At 48.9% G+C, this 12,310-nt stretch overlaps 1 long non-coding RNA gene and 3 other non-coding genes across 5 annotated transcripts; all 4 read right to left on the bottom strand.

Annotated features, from left to right (window-relative positions):
- Positions 1-4,221: 4,221 nt before the first annotated feature.
- Positions 4,222-4,352, bottom strand: LOC120979933. Its single transcript, XR_005774433.1, has one exon. It is a non-coding gene; the product is annotated as a small nucleolar RNA SNORA35 (small nucleolar RNA).
- Positions 4,353-4,379: 27 nt separating this feature from the next.
- Positions 4,380-6,365, bottom strand: LOC120978867. 2 transcript variants are annotated; one of them, XR_005774199.1, is made up of 3 exons: positions 5,645-5,773; positions 5,547-5,611; positions 4,381-4,920 (listed from the first exon to the last, which is right to left on the bottom strand). It is a non-coding gene; the product is annotated as an uncharacterized LOC120978867 (long non-coding RNA). The 2 variants fall into 2 exon arrangements; XR_005774198.1 differs by lacking the exons at positions 5,547-5,611; positions 5,645-5,773 and adding an exon at positions 6,190-6,365 and having other exon boundaries at positions 4,380-4,920.
- On the bottom strand, positions 4,767-4,839 carry LOC120979909. Its single transcript, XR_005774408.1, has one exon. It is a non-coding gene; the product is annotated as a small nucleolar RNA SNORD38 (small nucleolar RNA).
- On the bottom strand, positions 5,043-5,110 carry LOC120979911. Its single transcript, XR_005774409.1, has one exon. It is a non-coding gene; the product is annotated as a small nucleolar RNA SNORD38 (small nucleolar RNA).
- Positions 6,366-12,310: the final 5,945 nt, after the last annotated feature.

The raw sequence follows: 12,310 nt of genomic DNA on the forward strand, positions 1-12,310 counted from the left end.
AACTACACCCCTCAAGGTATTCAAAACTGATTTTACAAACTTTGTTAACCCTTTAGTTGTTCCAGAAGAGTTAATGGCAAATGGAGATAAAATTTACGAATTTAGATTTTTGGGCAAATTTATTCATGTTAATCAATTTTCTCCAGTAACAAAGCAAGGGTTAACAGCCAGCAAAACTCAATATTTATTGCCCTGATTCTGTAGTTTGCAGAAACACCCCATATGTGGTCGTAAACTCCTGTACGGGCACACAGCAGGGCGTAGAGGGAAAGGAATGCTGGACTGTTTTTTTTGACACCATGTCCCATTTGAAGCCCCCCTGATGCACCCCTAGAGTAGAGACTCCATAAAACTGACCCCATTTTGGAAACTATGGGATAAGGTGGCAGTTTTGTTGGTACTATTTTTAGGGTACATATGATTTTTGGTTTCTCTTTATTACATTTTTGTGAGGCAAGGTTACCAAAAATTGAAATTCTGAAATTTCATCTCCATTTGCCATAAACTGTTGAGGAACACTTAAAGGGTTAATAAAGTTTGTAAAATCAGTTTTGAATACCTTGAGGGGTGTAGTTTCTCAGATGGGGTCACTTTTATGGAGTTTCTACTCTAGGGGTGCATCAGGGGTTCTTCAAATGGGACATGGTGTAAAAAAAAAAAATGGCCATCAAAATCTGCCTTCCAGAAACCGTATGGCATTCCTTTCCTTCTGCGCTCTGCCGTGTGCCCGTACAGCAGTTTATGACCACATATGGGGTGTTTCTGTAAACTGCAGAATCAGGGCCATAAATATTAAGTTTTGTTTAGCTGTTTATCCTTGCTTTGTTACTGGGGAAAAAAAAGATTAAAATTTGCAAAAAAATTGCTGTTGTGGCACCGTTTTAATTTTTTTGACCGTGTTCATCTGAGGGGTTACATCATGCCTGACACTGGGTTTTTTGACTAGGCTTATATGAAGCACGAGGCCCCAAAACATGCTCATCTCAGCTGCACTGACCGGAGTCCAGCCACCGGCCCTAGCCAAAAAGGAGCCCGGGTGTTGAGCAATGAACTGTTGGGCGTACAGGTTCGTTTGCTCCACCATCAGATTCACAAAGTGGTCACTAAAAAAAGACTAAAATAGCCGTATTCCGTGAAGTCCACTGTGGGAATCTGGATTCCTGCTTGGCCAACAAAATCAGGAATCACGGGCACAAAATGCTCTGGGAGTACACCATGCAAGTTCACCGGTAAGGGGTTTAGGTGGAGCGGAAAACTAGTACGAGCCCCAGAGCTGCTCGTCCTAATGTGGGCACAGGGTCCCTGGCGGTCCCCTTACTTCGCCACCTTGGGGGCTCATCATCGCTAGATGATGAGGACACAGGTGACAAGAGGAAAGTGGGGTCATTCTCATCGGGACTCTCGGCTTCAGAGGGAAGCAGGGTGTATGCCTCCTCGGCTGTGAACGTCCGGCGGGCCATTGGGGGAGTGAGTGTGGAAAACTTTATTCAGTGTGCGTGTGTGGGGGACGGGTGTTCGCGTACTTTGCCCTACACCTAACAGAAGACAAATAAATAAAATATTCAAACACGCTGATCAGCGGTGGGGTGGGAGATGCGCGGGGGGGGGGGCAAGATGCAGCACCCCTGGGGGGGGGTCACACAGCTGAGTGCTGTGGACCCGACACCCGATCCAGGTGCTAGACCACAATAAAAAATAAGTTTCCCCTAACTCTTCCTGCCTAATCTACCTCTCAAATGCACCGATTTGTGCCCGATGGCACAAAAAAAAAAAAAACTTACAGTACTCTCTTCCGCTCCATGGACCTGTATGAGCGGGGAGAGGAGCTCCTGCCACTGCGCCCCGCCCAATAAGAAGCGATCATTCACTCACTGCGCCGAATACAGAAGTGAACAGCGCGGGATTTCGCCAGCGATGCTGCAAACCGTGACATCAATCAAGAGCGGGTTGGGCAGAACGGAGGACCTGGGCGGGATAACAGCGAGTGGACGGAGCCTCTAGGTGCCAACTCTACGCCCACATAGCACCTAGAGACTCATTAGCATATTATAAAAGTGCTTATTTTATCAGAACGGCTGCAGGGAGAAAGGTAATAAACAGACTGTTATGTAGTGCAGACGTTAGCGCATCACTATATCAGTCAGCTACATAACGGTATTTCTGGTGGTAGAACGTTATCACCACATAAAGGGACGTCAGATTTGCTAAAAATGGCCTGGGCAGAAAGGTGAAAAATGGAAGGGCCTGAAGTGGTTAAAATCCATATCATGTGCATTAGAATTTCAAATTCTCATAGAACACAATGTACATGACCTAGGGTGCAGAAACAATCCTGATCGTGAGCATTTACCCCAAGGCCTCTTTCAGACGGGCGTTCTGGATTTGCGCCAGATGAGTTGCGTGTGCATTGCAGGGAAAACCGAGCGAGTGCGCACACAATTTCAGTCAGTTTGGTCTGCGATTGTGTTCCGATGTTCAGTTTTTTTTTCCGCAGGAGTGCAGTGAGTGGTGGCCAGACTTCTTCACTGAAGGTCAGGTGTTCTATTCATTTTATTATTTTCCCTTAGGGCTCTTTCACACTTGCGTTCTTGTCTTCCGGCATAGAGTTCCGTCGTCGGGGCTCTATGCCGGAAGAATCCTGATCAGGATTATCCTAATGCATTCTGAATGGAGAGAAATCCGTTCAGGATGCATCAGGATGTCTTCAGTTCCGGAATGGAATGTTTTTTGGCCGGAGAAAATACCGCAGCATGCTGCGCTTTTTCCTCCAGCCAAAAATCCTGAACACTTGCCGCAAGGCCGGATCCGGAATTAATGCCCATTGGAAGGCATTGATCCGGATCCGGCCTTAAGCTAAACATCGTTTCGACGCATTGCCGGATCCGACGTTTAGCTTTTTCTGAATGGTTACCATGGCTGCCAGGACTTTAGCGTCCCAGCAGCCATGGTAAGGTGTAGTGGGGAGCGGTATACTTACCGTCCGTGCGGCTCCCCGGGCGCTCCAGAGTGACGTCAGGGCGCCCCAAGGCGCATGGATCACGTCATCCATGCGCATGGGGCACTCTGACATCATTCTGGAGCACCCCGGGAGCCGCACGGACGGTAAGTACACTGCTCCCCCGCTCCTACTATGGCAACCAGGACTTTAATAGCGTCCTGGCTGCCATAGTAACACTGAACGCATTTTGAAGACGGCACCGTCTTCAAATGCTTTCAGTACACTTGCGTTTTTCCGGATCCGGCGGGCACCTCCGGCAAGTGGAGTACACGCCGGATTCGGACAACCCAAGTGTGAAAGAGGCCTTATATCATGGTTATAAAGGAAAATATCATTCTTAATACATAATGCTTAGTAAAATGTGCCTTGAGGGGTTAAAAAATAAATGATCTCGCCTCATTCTCTTGTTAGCACAGCCGGCATCTTTTCAGGACCTTTGAAGACGTAATCGCACTCAGCACGTGGTCCTGCTGAATAAAGATCCTTCTACGCTCATTCAGCAGGACCTGCGCTGACGTCACCACATGCTGAGTGCGATTACATCAAAGGTCCTGAAGGATAATGTCCGCTGTGCGAACAAGTAGGAGTTAATTTTTTAACCCCTCAATGGACATTTTACTAAGCATTCTGTATTCAGAATGCTATTATTTTCCTTTATAAGCATGCTATAAGGGAAAATACAGTAAATTGACTTTAACCAATTTACTATCATCTCCTAGCAACCATGCGTGAAATCGCACCACATCCGCACTTGCTTGCGATTTTCATGCAGCCCCATTTACTTCTATGGGGCCTGCATTGCATGATAAACACAAGATATAGAGCATGCTGCGATTTTCACACAACGCACAAGTGAAGTGAAAATCACTGCTCATGTGCACAGCCGCACTGAAGTGAATGGGTCCGGATTCAGTGCGGGTGCAATGCGTTCACCTTACACCCACATGGAATTCTCATGCATGTGAAAGGGGTCTTAGTGACAAACGTGGTCGGGGGTCTTAACCGCAGCTCTAACCCCTGCTGTTCCCCCAGATCTGAGACAGATATAACAGCGGAGCCACAAGCACAGCGCTAAGGCTCAGACCCGACAGCCCCCCCCCCCCCCCCCCATCCTGTACAGTGGGAGTCTTCCACACCCGTGACCGCCTGGTACAGGTACAAACCCCAGAACACCTTCAGGTGCCATAGAGCAGCACCCACCACATACAGATCTCAGCAGGGAATCTTGTACCCAACCTTCGGAATGAACGGGTCACGGGACGGCCCGGCCATTCTGCAGGAAGGGGTTAATCTGGCACTGAATAATGAGTCTCCGAGGTCATTAGAAGGGACCAGGAGACCCTCGGCAGTGCGGACTACAAATTATGACACTGAGCCAAAGCAAAGGGCAAAACAAAGCTTTATTGAAACCATACACAAATACAAAACCACAGGCTGTCCCACGGCGCCACGTCCTCAGTCACCAACTTCAACCTGCAGAGAAGACAAGGATTAGAGGGGAGATACGCGCATCATTACATCCTATCTGAAGGTCAGCGACCAGACACTGCCGACCTGATAACCGCTGACCCTCTGGATGCAGCTAGTCTCCCCCAGTGCTGCTCACGTAGCTGAAGGGTTGTTACAATGCATCAGCCCAGAGTCCAGCACTGGGGAGATTTAGCTCAGAATCCAGGGTACATTATACACTGGCTGCAAGTCCCTAGTCTCAGACATATAGCAGAGATCTTGAAGCCCCCTCCCCCAATATCTGGTCACTGCAGGGGCATCTGCTTCAGAATAGTCGATGTCATCGCTGACCGTCAGTAGCAGAACTGGACAAGGTTCTCATCACGAGTAGACGCCACCTGCAGAGATCCACAGACACAGCCGTCACTTACCGCGCTCTGCCGCCACAGATCCAGGCACGGCCGCCATGAACCCTGCAAATATATAAAAGTCATAAGGATGAAAATTTGGAAAACCCTGCAGCCAAATCCCAGCACCAAGTAATCCCCAGTCACTGGGCCCAGGAGCTGACGCTCTACATGGACCTGACCAATGCTTCCTCAGAAGTAGCAGTGTCATCACCAGTCATCAGCAGCAGAACTGACAAGGTTCTCATCACAGGAAGAAATACTGCCCCCCCCCCAACAGCACAGAAATGAGCACAAATACAATAAAATGGCTGCATCATTCTAAAAATAAAAAAAGCACAACTTCTGCCTTTGCTATGGAAAGACACAACCCCAACCGCCCCCTGTGATCATCCAGTCGGGACTCCCATAAATCCTAAATTGGTAATAAATATGGCGACTGGATGATCACAGGAGGCAGCTAGGGCTGTGTCATCCCATAGCAAAGGCAGATTCACAGACTACCACCCATACACTGCAGGGGGCAGACCGGGCATGATCCCCCGTAATGTAGGGGCACCCACCTATGTGACCCATACACTGCAGGGGGCAGACCGGGCATGATCCCACGTAATGTAGGGGCACCCACCTATGTGTCCCATACACTGCAGGGGCAGACAGGGCATGATCCACCATAATGTAGGGGCACCCACCTATGTGGCCCATACACTGCAGGGGGCAGACAGGGGATGATCCACCGTAATGTAGGGGCACCCACCTATGTGGCCCATACACTGCAGTGGGCACCCACCTATGTGGCCCATACACTGCAGGGGGCAGACAGGGCATTACAGCCACCACTCACCGGCTCAGGGCAGCAGGTAGATGAACACGAACAGGATCAGGTCAAACAGGAGGAAGACCCAGATGTGGAACCAGTAGGAGTGCTGGGACAGCGGCAGCCCCGAACCTCCCTCCTCCGCTCCGCCAGCTCGGCGGACACCGTCTCCTGCCCGCCTTCATCTTGCCGCTGTGCCCGCTGCCAAGTGTCCATGTCTCACGGGACGATGGAGAGTCTTGAGGTCTTTGACAGGGAAGGGGTCATGTGAGAGGAAGAGGTTACGTCGTCTCTATGGTGAGAACGGGGAGCGTCGCACGTACTGGGCGCCCCATTGCCAAGTGCCGCCCTAGGCAAATGCCTTGTTTGCCTCATGATAGCTACACCCCTGGTGCCCTGTATGCAGCCTGACCTATACAATGCGTATATGCCAATAGGCATAGCTCCCAGCAGTGGCTGCAGCCGGTATACAGTCTCCTCCATGTCCTCCCCATATAAACAGGACCCCAGACACTCACCGACCAGCGCAGCTCCTTCCCTTAGGTGAAAAGACAGCACGAGGCGGGAGGCGCTCTTATGTACCGGCCAAACCTCGCGAGATTTCCGGCCTCCGCGAGACAGCCGCGTCTTCCCGAAGAGCTGTGATTTCTGTCCCCGCCCTCGTCCCCTACGTCATGACCCACGTGTCCCTCTTATTACCTGATCTGGAGAAGCAGCGATGATTTGCTCCCCGGAGGACAATCCCCAGCAGCCGGCGGCACAACTACTCTCAGCCGCCCCTTTGTTATGTTCACATTAGCCGTTTTTCCATTGCGTCAGTTTGCAGTTCCTGACCGCACGTTTTGCGCCTCCTCTCAGCTGTTACAGGGCCTCACAGGAGTCGCAGCTTTGTGTGGCCCCCAGATAATGGCGCCATCAGCCGTCATGTGACTCCATGCGTTTCTCCATCGTGTCTCCAGTCTGCGATATGCGGTAGAAGAAAAGGAAAATGTTAGTAACACGATGGAGACCAGAAGAAATCATTAGGGGCTTATTAGCTGACAATTCTACCTGTCTGAACTCCTACCACAATCTCCACTGGGCCTCGTCACACCCGCATTCAGCATCAGATCCGGGTTTTAAGCCCCTGTTCACACGTTTGCAAGTTCCACTGTGTTCCATAGTCATAATCACATGAGAAATATAATTAGTGCAACGCACGGACGCCGCGGCTTCCGAACATATCCGCATTCATACTTATACACGGACGCCGCGGCTTCCGAACATATCCGCATTCATACTTATACACGGAAGCTGCGACTTCAGAACATATCCGCATTCATACTTATACACGGACACTGCGGCTTCAGAACATATCCGCACTGATACTTATACACGGACGCCGCGGCTTCCGAACATATCCGCACTGATACTTCCACACGGACGCTGAGACTTCAGAACATATCCGCACTGATACTTATACACGGACGCTGCGACTTCAGAACATATCCGCACTGATACTTATACACGGACGCTGCGACTTCAGAACATATCCGCACTGATACTTATACACGGACGCTGCGACTTCAGAACATATCCGCACTGATACTTATACACGGACACTGCGACTTCAGAACATATCCGTACTGATACTTATACACGGACGCTGCGACTTCAGAACATATCCGTACTGATACTTCTACACGGACGCTGCGACTTCAGAACATATCCGCACTGATACTTATACACGGACGCTGCGACTTCAGAACATATCCGCACTGATACTTATATACGGACGCCGCGGCTTCAGAACATATCCGCACTGATACTTATATACGGACACCGCGGCTTCAGAACATATCCGTACTGATACTTATACACGGACACTGCGGCTTCAGAACATATCCGTACTGATACTTATACACGGACGCTGCGGCTTCAGAACATATCCGCACTGATACTTATACACGGACGCTGCGACTTCAGAACATATCCGTACTGATACTTATACACGGACGCTGCAGCTTCAGAACATATCCGTACTGATACTTATACACGTACACTGCGACTTCAGAACATATCCGTACTGATACTTATACACGTACACTGCGACTTCAGAACATATCCGCACTGATACTTCTACACGGACACTGCGGCTTCAGAACATATCCGTACTGATACTTATACACGGACGCTGCGACTTCAGAACATATCCGCACTGATACTTATACACGGACGCTGCGACTTCAGAACATATCCGTACTGATACTTATACACGGACGCTGCGACTTCAGAACATATCCGCACTGATACTTCTACACGGACGCTGCGACTTCAGAACATATCCGTACTGATACTTATACACGGACGCTGCGACTTCAGAACATATCCGCACTGATACTTATACACGGACGCTGCGACTTCAGAACATATCCGCACTGATACTTATACACGGACGCTGCGACTTCAGAACATATCCGCACTGATACTTATACACGGACGCTGCGACTTCAGAACATATCCGTACTGATACTTCTACACGGACGCTGCGACTTCAGAACATATCCTCACTGATACTTATACACGGACACTGCGACTTCAGAACATATCCGTACTGATACTTATATACGGACACCGCGGCTTCAGAACATATCCGTACTGATACTTATACACGGACGCTGCGACTTCAGAACATATCCGCACTGATACTTATACACGGACACTGCGGCTTCAGAACATATCCGTACTGATACTTATACACGGACGCTGCGGCTTCAGAACATATCCGCACTGATACTTATACACGGACGCTGCGACTTCAGAACATATCCGCACTGATACTTCTACACGGACACTGCGGCTTCAGAACATATCCGTACTGATACTTATACACGGACGCTGCGACTTCAGAACATATCCGTACTGATACTTATACACGGACGCTGCGACTTCAGAACATATCCGCACTGATACTTATACACGGACGCTGCGACTTCAGAACATATCCGCACTGATACTTATACACGGACGCTGCGACTTCAGAACATATCCGTACTGATACTTATACACGGACGCTGCGACTTCAGAACATATCCGCACTGATACTTCTACACGGACGCTGCGACTTCAGAACATATCCGCACTGATACTTATACACGGACGCTGCGACTTCAGAACATATCCGTACTGATACTTATATACGGACGCTGCGACTTCAGAACATATCCGTACTGATACTTGTACACGGACGCTGCGACTTCAGAACATATCCGCACTGATACTTCTACACGGACACTGCGGCTTCAGAACATATCCGCACTGATACTTATACACGGACACTGCGGCTTCAGAACATATCCGTACTGATACTTATACACGGACGCTGCGACTTCAGAACATATCCGCACTGATACTTGTACACGGACGCTGCGACTTCAGAACATATCCTCACTGATACTTATACACGGACGCTGCAGCTTCAGAACATATCCGCACTGATACTTATACACGGACGCTGCGACTTCAGAACATATCCGCACTGATACTTATACACGGACACTGCGACTTCAGAACATATCCGCACTGATACTTATACACGGACGCTGCGACTTCAGAACATATCCTCACTGATACTTATACACGGACGCTGCGACTTCAGAACATATCCGCACTGATACTTCTACACGGACACTGCGGCTTCAGAACATATCCGCACTAATACTTATACACGGACGCTGCGGCTTCAGAACATATCCGTACTGATACTTATACACGGACGCTGCAGCTTCAGAACATATCCGCACTGATACTTCTACACGGACGCTGCGACTTCAGAACATATCCGCACTGATACTTATACACGGACGCTGAGACTTCAGAACATATCCGCACTGATACTTATACACGGACGCCGCGGCTTCCGAACATATTCGCATTCATACTTATACACGGACGCTGAGACTTCAGAACATATCCGCACTGATACTTGTACACGGACGCTGCGACTTCAGAACATATCCTGATACTTATACACGGACGCTGCAGCTTCAGAACATATCCGCACTGATACTTATACACGGACGCTGCGACTTCAGAACATATCCGCACTGATACTTATACACGGACGCTGAGACTTCAGAACATATCCGCACTGATACTTCTACACGGACGCTGCAGCTTCAGAACATATCCGCACTGATACTTATACACGGACACTGCGGCTTCAGAACATATCCGCACTGATACTTATACACGGACACTGCGGCTTCAGAACATATCCGCACTGATACTTATACACGGACACTGCGGCTTCAGAACATATCCGCACTGATACTTATACACGGACGCTGCGACTTCAGAACATATCCGCACTGATACTTATACACGGACACTGCGGCTTCAGAACATATCCGTACTGATACTTATACACGGACACTGCGGCTTCAGAACATATCCGTACTGATACTTCTACACGGACGCTGCAGCTTCAGAACATATCCGCACTGATACTTATACACGGACGCTGCGACTTCAGAACATATCCGCACTGATACTTATACACGGACGCTGCGACTTCAGAACATATCCGCACTGATACTTATACACGGCGCTGCGACTTCAGAACATATCCGTACTGATACTTATACACGGACACTGCGGCTTCAGAACATATCCGCACTGATACTTATACACGGACACTGTGACTTCAGAACATATCCGCGCTGATACTTATACACGGACGCTGCAGCTTCAGAACATATCCGCACTGATACTTGTACACGGACGCTGCGACTTCAGAACATATCCGCACTGATACTTATACACGGACGCTGCAGCTTCAGAACATATCCGCACTGATACTTGTACACGGACGCTGCAGCTTCAGAACATATCCGTACTGATACTTATACACGGACACTGCGGCTTCAGAACATATCCGCACTGATACTTATACACGGACACTGTGACTTCAGAACATATCCGCGCTGATACTTATACACGGACGCTGCGGCTTCAGAACATATCCGCACTGATACTTGTACACGGACGCTGCGACTTCAGAACATATCCGCACTGATACTTCTACACGGACACTGCGGCTTCAGAACATATCCGTACTGATACTTCTACACGGACACTGCGGCTTCAGAACATATCCGTACTGATACTTCTACACGGACGCTGCGACTTCAGAACATATCCGCACTGATACTTATATACGGACACCGCGGCTTCAGAACATATCCGTACTGATACTTATACACGGACACTGCGGCTTCAGAACATATCCGTACTGATACTTATACACGGACGCTGCGGCTTCAGAACATATCCGCACTGATACTTATACACGGACGCTGCGACTTCAGAACATATCCGTACTGATACTTATACACGGACGCTGCAGCTTCAGAACATATCCGTACTGATACTTATACACGTACACTGCGACTTCAGAACATATCCGCACTGATACTTATACACGGACACTGCGGCTTCAGAACATATCCGCACTGATACTTCTACACGGACACTGCGGCTTCAGAACATATCCGTACTGATACTTATACACGGACGCTGCGACTTCAGAACATATCCGCACTGATACTTCTACACGGACGCTGCGACTTCAGAACATATCCGTACTGATACTTATACACGGACGCTGCGACTTCAGAACATATCCGCACTGATACTTATACACGGACGCTGCGACTTCAGAACATATCCGCACTGATACTTATACACGGACGCTGCGACTTCAGAACATATCCGCACTGATACTTATACACGGACGCTGCGACTTCAGAACATATCCGTACTGATACTTATACACGGACGCTGCGACTTCAGAACATATCCTCACTGATACTTATACACGGACACTGCGACTTCAGAACATATCCGTACTGATACTTATATACGGACACCGCGGCTTCAGAACATATCCGTACTGATACTTATACACGGACGCTGCGACTTCAGAACATATCCGCACTGATACTTATACACGGACACTGCGGCTTCAGAACATATCCGTACTGATACTTATACACGGACGCTGTGGCTTCAGAACATATCCGCACTGATACTTATACACGGACGCTGCGACTTCAGAACATATCCGCACTGATACTTCTACACGGACACTGCGGCTTCAGAACATATCCGTACTGATACTTATACACGGACGCTGCGACTTCAGAACATATCCGTACTGATACTTATACACGGACGCTGCGACTTCAGAACATATCCGCACTGATACTTATACACGGACGCTGCGACTTCAGAACATATCCGCACTGATACTTATACACGGACGCTGCGACTTCAGAACATATCCGTACTGATACTTATACACGGACGCTGCGACTTCAGAACATATCCGCACTGATACTTCTACACGGACGCTGCGACTTCAGAACATATCCGCACTGATACTTATACACGGACGCTGCGACTTCAGAACATATCCGTACTGATACTTATATACGGACGCTGCGACTTCAGAACATATCCGTACTGATACTTGTACACGGACGCTGCGACTTCAGAACATATCCGCACTGATACTTCTACACGGACACTGCGGCTTCAGAACATATCCGCACTGATACTTGTACACGGACGCTGCGACTTCAGAACATATCCTCACTG

Source organism: Bufo bufo, chromosome 9 (assembly GCF_905171765.1).
Source record: "Bufo bufo chromosome 9, aBufBuf1.1, whole genome shotgun sequence".
NCBI classification, from domain to species: Eukaryota; Metazoa; Chordata; class Amphibia; order Anura; family Bufonidae; genus Bufo; species Bufo bufo.